This window comes from Monodon monoceros, unplaced genomic scaffold (genome assembly GCF_005190385.1).
Source record: "Monodon monoceros isolate NGI ecotype Baffin Bay Population unplaced genomic scaffold, NGI_Narwhal_1 Super_Scaffold_5, whole genome shotgun sequence".
Classification (NCBI taxonomy): Eukaryota; Metazoa; Chordata; class Mammalia; order Artiodactyla; family Monodontidae; genus Monodon; species Monodon monoceros.
In genome coordinates, this window is record NW_021703782.1 from 82,955,932 (window position 1) to 82,964,046 (window position 8,115).

Consider the following 8,115-nt stretch of genomic DNA (forward strand, 5'->3'; position numbering starts at 1 on the left):
CACAACTTCTGCCAGGCTATCAGTTTGAGTTTCATGATATTCAAATGCTTAGACAGAAGCATTGAAGGGGTTGATCATAACTTTGGATAATTGTGTATTGCTTTTTCTACCGCAAACCAAGGGAGGAAGGCCCTGGCAAAAGCATGACCAAGCCCTTTCTGTCTACAATTGGGTTATTAGTTGGCATATATTCAAAATTATAACCTTCTCAGCTTCTCCGAGATCTTTTTAACTGATATGAGAAAGACCTTAAGTTTGGTATGTGAGCAGTAGAGGGAAGGGTCTTTCTAACAGTGACGTCAAGGGCAAGAGCAATGATTCCACAACACGCTTTCCATTTAGTAGGAAAAGTTGAGTAAATATTTGTGCTACACACACAAAATGCCCAGAACCTTCTAGGGACAAAGAATAAGTAGGTTCTTGAACTGAAATTCTTTTATCAGTTTCAAAAGAAGAAATTTCATGGTCAAAAAAATTCATCTTCACTGAGTACATGATAATCTGGTTGACTGGAATTGTGTAAGTGGCTGTAAGAACATCTTATATTTCTATATGCCTGAAGTAATAAATGAGTTTATTATGGATCAAAATTTTGCCTAAGATTTGGGGAGTCTCCAGAGAAGAGGTAGGTGGAATTAACTTCCCACCATTTTACAGATTTGTGATAGATTCCCCACATTGTCCTATTAAGGGGGAGTACCTCCGTGTCCCAATATCCAGTTCTGTTATAGATTTCATTGCGCTACCACAAGGATTCATTGTGAGAAGTTACATTTTAGTCATGTAGACTCCAAGGAGGAGTGAACTCAGGATCATCTGAATCATACGAGTGTATAGGCACAGACATGCAATGGAAGGTAATATAATGTTTTACCAGTACCATTTATATTTTCAAAACATAGGGAAGTATTATGAGTCAACATCCAGATTCGAGTAAGAAGTATTCCTTTATGAGCAGGGGAAACCCAATGGAAAGTAGTAATATCTGGGACATGTCTCCCAGAGGGAAGGTGATGAGTGCTTGCTTTCAAAGATACCAAAACAGAACCCTACATTTTTGTTTGTTAGGGCCTTCCATTCCCCTGAGGACAGAGGTCAATCCACTAATTCTGGAGCATCATGAGTGTGGTTTGCTCTAGCACAAATCCAACAGTCAATAAGATTTGCAAAATCAGAAAGTTTCTGCAGGGTAGAAACAAAAGAGTGCAGTAAAGCATCCTTATCAGCAATGAGGGTCACAAGAGAAGATAAAAGGCCAAACCAAGAGTTAAAATTATTCCTAATAACAAAAGTCATTATAAGGAGAATCTAAAGAGGGGTGGTTCAGTATGTTGGCCAGTATATGAGTACCAGGAAAAAACAGTCAACAAGCAAGGCATTCAAACTGCAGGGCAATATAAAGGCAGCAAGTTCCTCTGATTTCATGGGGTTTTACCACCAACTGAGAATTCCTATTGTGTGTAGTAAGGCAAAAACCATTAGAATACCTATTAAGATAAACAGCAGTCCAAACACTTCAATCCAACAATGCTTCATGTCCAGTTTTCCAAAGAATTTGTGAGATGCTCTTTAAATTAAATATCAAGCATAAGCCTTCACTATGTGCAAGGAGGTCCATAAAAAAGAATACAAGAATACAGGTTATAAATGGTAATGTGTTTATAATATGTAGAAAATTCTCCTAGTAGAATAATTAGAAAGGCAATAGCAAATCAACAAATTGTTCTGAAAAAAAATACAGACCTGGTCCAGTCTTGGGAAAGCTATTCATTCAGATGTCATCTTCTTCAATTCCAGGTCAACTTGAGTTTAAAATTTCCAGTTGGTTCCACTGTCCACTGGGGGACAGGAGCCTTCTTTAAATGAGAAACATGGGTCAACACCCTTATGTTTAGTAGCACATAGATACTTGAGATAGATATCAAATTCATTAAAACAATGGGCAGAAATTGTGATCTAGAGAGGCTAAAATTTTCTACATACTTAGCATTGTGTTTTAATAATACCATTTGTCCTCTCAACCAACCCAGAACAGAGGGTGATAAGCACAACTGAAATGTAGAATTGGCCAAGTATCACAGACTGCACTAGAATTTGACCAGTGAAATGGGTTCCTCTACCACTAGGTAATTCCAGTGGAATTCTTCACGTAGGAATTATTTTTTCCGATAGAATTTTGGCCATGGCAAGAGCACTAGCCCTTTGACAAGAAAAGCTTCCACCCAATGAGAATACATACAAACCATTACCAAAACAGTTACAACCTTGTGAAGGAGGTAATTGAGTAAAATCTAATTGCCATAACTTGAAAGAGACTTTGGGTAAAGGGAAATGGCCCACTGATGTGTGTACAAGCTTGCCTGGATTATGTTTTGGGCAAACAAGACACCTTTGAAATAACTCAGAGGCAACTCTGGGAGAAGGGTTCCAAAAATATTGTCATCCCCAATCTAACATTTTGTCTGTACCTCAATGTATCATTTCATGTGTCAATTTTAATATTATTTGTTTCTTGTGTGACATTGGATAGGGCCAGATGACGTCTAGCCTATCCCATAACTTAGACTCAGGATTATAGATGCATTTAGCATCTTTCCATTTTTGCTTTTCTTTAGCAGTAGCATGCTGTTCCCATATCTAATTACCTCCTTCAAATCTCTAGTGTCATTCACAATGGGGGAAATCATAAGTAAACAAGAAGAGTTTGGGAGAGCAGCTCTTTTAGCTGCCTCATAGGCCTGATGGTTTCTATGACCTTCATCAATATCAAACTTTAAATGACCAGGCACCTTAATAATTGCTAATTGTTTTGGCAGTAAGATGGCATCTAACAAGGCAATAACATAGGAGCTATTTAGGAGAATTATTGATTGAAAGGATGTGAACATGTAGTGACAAAAATAGCAGTTGAGCTAGGAGAACTAGTAAGAATGTAAACAGTTAATCAGCCATATGGCAGTCTTTAGTTCCTCCCTGAAGTACCTAGATAACAGTATTTGATGCGCATTTCCTGAGTTGTTTTACAGATGTTAAAACCTCCACCAAATGGAGGAAGTTAACTACTTGATGACCATGAGCACATAGCTCCCAGACCTACTGGAGCCTGAGGATTGATAATGTTAACCCCTGTGACACTGCCCTGTTACTTCACCATCAATCAATCAGAGAATTTTGCACGAACTGATCACACACCCTGTGACTTCCCTCCTTCACCTTGCCTTTAAAAATGCTTACCTGAAACCCATCAGGGAGTTTTGAGTATTGGCTGCCCTGGACCCCTTGTATGATGTCTACAAAAAATGCTGCACTTTCCTTCACCACAACCTGGTGTCAGTAGATTGGCTTTACTTCATGTGAGTGAGCGGACTCAAGTTTGGTTTGGTAACACAGGGACAGAGGGGACCTGTGGATGAGAAGGAACCACCGCAGTCTTGGCTGCTGTCTTGCCTGTAGTGCTGTCCTCTTGACCCCTATACTAGGCAATATTGGCTGCACCAGGGCTTTCTGCCCTCCTCACTGACCTCCTGGGGTCAACAGTAGCATTCTCCATAGTCACTTTCAGTTTGGTAAAGGAAAGTGGTCAGCCCCATGTGCCAAGAGGCAAGACCAGGAAAAGGCCCAGATAATGAGGACCACCTGACAGAACAGAAAGAGGATGCTCAATCCGAATTCAGGAAAGGACACCAGGGATGCCCGAGTGGGAAAAGGTCTTGCGGTAGGTACTCGACCAGTGACTTGACCTCTTCTGGTCAGTGTCAGTTTCTCCTGTAAGCTGTTTGCAAGACCAGAAACCCCACTATCAGGATGCCCTGTGAGCTGCTGGCGAGAAAGGAAACACCCACCACCCAACCTCTCTTTCCCCAACTGCTTGTGAAGCGAACCTTGGATTCCTTATCGACCAAGATTCTAGGGCTCTCCTCCCAGTACCAGCACAGAATGCCAGTTGCCCCAGAGGTCTGGTAAGTACCCCATGGGAATCCCTCCTGCTTTTAGCCCTCACTCAGAAGTCCAAAAACTCCTCCTTTTTCAGCTGAAAGGAGGAAAGAAACCCCCGCCTCAGACAGCCGTGCCACTCCCTAACAGACCAAGCTGGTCAGGAACTAAGGTGGCTAAGCTGCTCTGGCCCAGAGGCAGTCTTACCTCCTGTGAGATATTCCAACTGAGGAGGGACTTACTATCTCAAGCATGGTTCATTATAAATTCAAGGCGGACCCTCAGTTATATCAGAATCCATGCCAATTTGACACCTCCTGTTTTGGTCTTTTGAGGAATCCATGAACAGTTTGGTACTGGTTCCAAGTTTCCTGAACCATAAACCTTATTTGGGTCAAATATGGTGGTATTTGTCTGCCAACAAATCACTCCAACCACCCCCCCAACTCCCCGCCCCCGACCGTGGGTAGTTGGAAACAAATCTAAAACAGAACATCTAAGGTATAAGGAACAAAACATCCACCATACTAAACCATAGCCCGTTAGGGTGTAGCCCACAGAACTGGAAGTTTTGGGGGTATCACCCCCTGACTGCAAAACATTTAATCTTCCAATGTAATACAGCCTGGCCCCAATATTGGCTGGGAGATGGGGAAAGTTGGCCCGTCAATGGGTCTCTATATTACAACACCATTTTACAGTTGCACCTGCTATGCCAGAGGCAAAAGAAATGGGATGGACTTCCCTGGTGGTCCATCAGTTAAGCCTCCATGCTTCCACTGCAGGAGGCACGGGTTTGATCCCTGGTCTGGGAAGCTCTGCATGCCATGTGGTGTGGCCAAAAAAATGAAAAAAAAAAAAAGAAATGGGATGAAATTCCCTATGTCCAGTTTTTAAATAGCCTTATATCAGAACAAAGGCCTTCAAAGGGGATGTGGGCTCTCCTCCACTGAGGTAATACCAGTTCTTGACCCTCCCCCTGAGGACCTTCTTGATCTCTTCCCTACCCTCCTCCAGTATGTAGACAACATTCTCAATGCCAGCCCTACTAAGGAGGCCTCTGACAAAAATACTATAACCACTCTGAACCACCTAGCCAATAAAGGATGTAACGTGCCCCCCACAAAAGGCTCAAATATCACAAACTAGGGTGACCCACCTAGGCTTCTTTCTCACAGAAGGTCAGAGAAGCCTACGCCAGGAAAGGAAAGAAGCCATTTGAAGCCTCACCCTTTCTAAAACTAGAAGACAGCTTAGGGGTTTTTCCTGGGGATGGTCAGGTTTTGCTGCATCTGGATCCCTAACTATGGTCTAATAGTTAGGCCTCTACATGAAAAGTTGAAAGGAAAGAATGATGATCTTTTTGAATGGAATTCAGAACGCAAAGGAATCTTTCAAGAATTGAAAAAGCAATTACTTCAGGCCCTTACGTCCCTTTCAGGTTTAGCTAAACCTTTTGACCTCTACATTAATGAGAGAAGGGGAATCGGTCTTGGGGTATTAGCTCAAAAACTGGAACCCCTTACTCGGGTGGTTGCTTATTTCTCTAAACAATTAGATCAAAATGTTAAGGGATGGCCTCCTTGCCTACAGGCAGTAGCAGCTACTACAGCCTTGCTAAAGGCGGTTGAAAAGTTAACATTTGGTCAGCCAATCACCATATGGACTTCATACCAGTTTCAGGGTTTAGTAAGTTCGAAGGAAACAAAATACCTATCTCCCAAAAGGTCGATTCAAGTTCAGGCTATGTTTTTAGACAAGCCAGCGGCTACCATAAAAATCTGTCACTCACTAAATGCTTCTAACCTGCTATGCACAGAAATGGGACCCCTGGGGCACGATTGTGTAGAAATCATAGAGATGATCTTTTCCGTTCACCCCGACCTAGGAAGTGAGCCTCTCCCAAATGCCAAAAAGGAATGGTTTCACGGATGGGAGCAGTTTTCTGAGGGAGGGAAAAGGGCTGGGGGGATATGCAGTGACCTCCCACACCTAAGTCATAGAAGCAAGCCTACCCCCAGGGACTTCTGTCCAAAAGGCAGAGCTGATAGCCCTCACCCAAGCCTTAGAGCTCAGGACAGAGAAGACTTTAAATAGTTTACACAGACTCTTGGTATATGTATGCCATCCTACACACACCTGGGGTTATTTGGAAGGAAAGAATTATGCTTATTGTGGAGAATAAGCAGGTGAAACATGGCTTAAACATACTGAGACTCCTAGGAGCAGTGCAGCTTCCTAAAAAAGTGACAGTGATTCACTGTAGGGGTCACCAAAAGGGGATGCAGAGGTAATAAAGGGAAACAGTAGGCAGAGGCAACTGCCAAAAGGATGGCCCTAGAACTACTAACTTGGCAATTACCACTCATACCTAAGAGGCCAGATCCATCCAATTACTCCCCAGTCTATACAAAGGAAGAATTAGACACAGCCCCCAAATGGGGCTTCAGTAGAGATCTAGGAGGCCCTGGGTGGCTACTTAATGACCATGGGCAATACTTCGTTCCCCAAACTGCAGCTTGTCAAGCCATCAGGGAGGATCATCAAGAAACTCACTATGCAAGGGAACTCTTATATAATTGGTTAGTTGGGGTCATGATAACTTCTGGCATGAAAAATACAATCGGGCAGATAGTTGAGACATGCCTCACCTGCACAATGAACAACCCCAAAACCAGACCTCCCAGAGACCCCTAGATAAGGCCAATTCAGACCAGAGGGACATATCCTGGAGAAGACTGGCAGATTTATTTCACTGTCATGCCAAGAGTACCAGGCAACTTCAGCTATCTTTTGGTGCTAGCAAGACACATTTTCCAGGCGGAAAGAAGCATTCTCTGCTAGAACTGGAACCACAGCTGAGGTGGCTAAGGCATTACTAAAAGAAATAATCCCCAGGTTTGGGCTCCTAGGATCCCTACAAAGTGATAATGGTCCAGCATTTGTGTCTCAAGTGACAAAGGGGATGACAAGTGCCCTGGGCATAAAATGGATCTTGCACTCAGCCTGGAGACCCCAATCACCAGGGAAAGTAGAGAGATCCAATCAGACCTTGAAATGGGCCTTAGCCAAGCTATGCTAGGAAACTTAAGAAAATTGGATTAAGTTGCTTCCGATTGCCCTGCTCGGCATGCAGTCAGCCCCAAGGGATAAGTTAAAGTTAAGTTCATTTGAACTCATGTATGGTAGACCCAAGACTGAGAGAAGGGACACCTTAACTCTCTTGAAATGGAACAACTCAAGCATGCCCTCCAGGTAGGAGAAACCATGAAAGCTGTCATGGAACATGGTAACCAAATGCTGCCCACACCCACCGAATTGGCCCTCTACTCGCTGAAGCCAGGAGACTGGGTGCACCTAAAAACCTGAGAAACCGGTAGCTTGCAAGGTCAGTTCACTCCTAAGGGGAATGGACCCCACCTGGTGATCCTAAACACCCACTCTGTCCTGAAGTAGCAGAGAATCACTCTGTGGGGACATTACACTCAAGTGTAGAGGGTCCCTGAGCCCCAACCTCCAGAGAGACAACCTGGGGCAACAGACCCCCTTGACTATTTGAGAGTGAACCTCTCTGACCTGAAGCTTCTCTTTCAAAAAACTACAAAAGTGTAACCAGAGAGATTCAGGCCACGGCAGTGAGCCTGCACATTAGGGCACACTTTTGCCTACAGGCAAAAGACCTAGATACCTTCATGCTTAGGAAAATATGACATGTGACAATTATTCTCTTGCTAATATTTGGGCCACATATCTTAAATTGTCTGGTGTTGTCTCTAAAAGGTTAGACAAAAGGGGGTTGCTCAGGGATACTAATGCTTAGGGCTGAGCCCTGGCGACAATCAAACACATCTAAAGGTGGTTGGGGAAAAGTTCTGCTCCTCTTCCCGGGGTTATAACTACATCCCAATTCAACAGGAAGCAGTTACAGAAGACAGACCTGCGCCTCTCAGCGCCCCTCAAGAATGAGGGGCGGAACTAGTGATGGAGGCAGGATTTGTCATCAGCAAAGTCCATTAACAATTCCCAGGAAGTAAAAATAGAATCTGGGTAATTAAATAAAATCTAACCTTTTTTTTCTTTTCCTTTGTGCTTAGTCTAGTTTCCCTTGCTCATAAGGTGCTGCGTGTAGAGGCCTCACACCCAGCACTTCAGACCACAGTTCCGAGTGAGAAATGGCTGCCC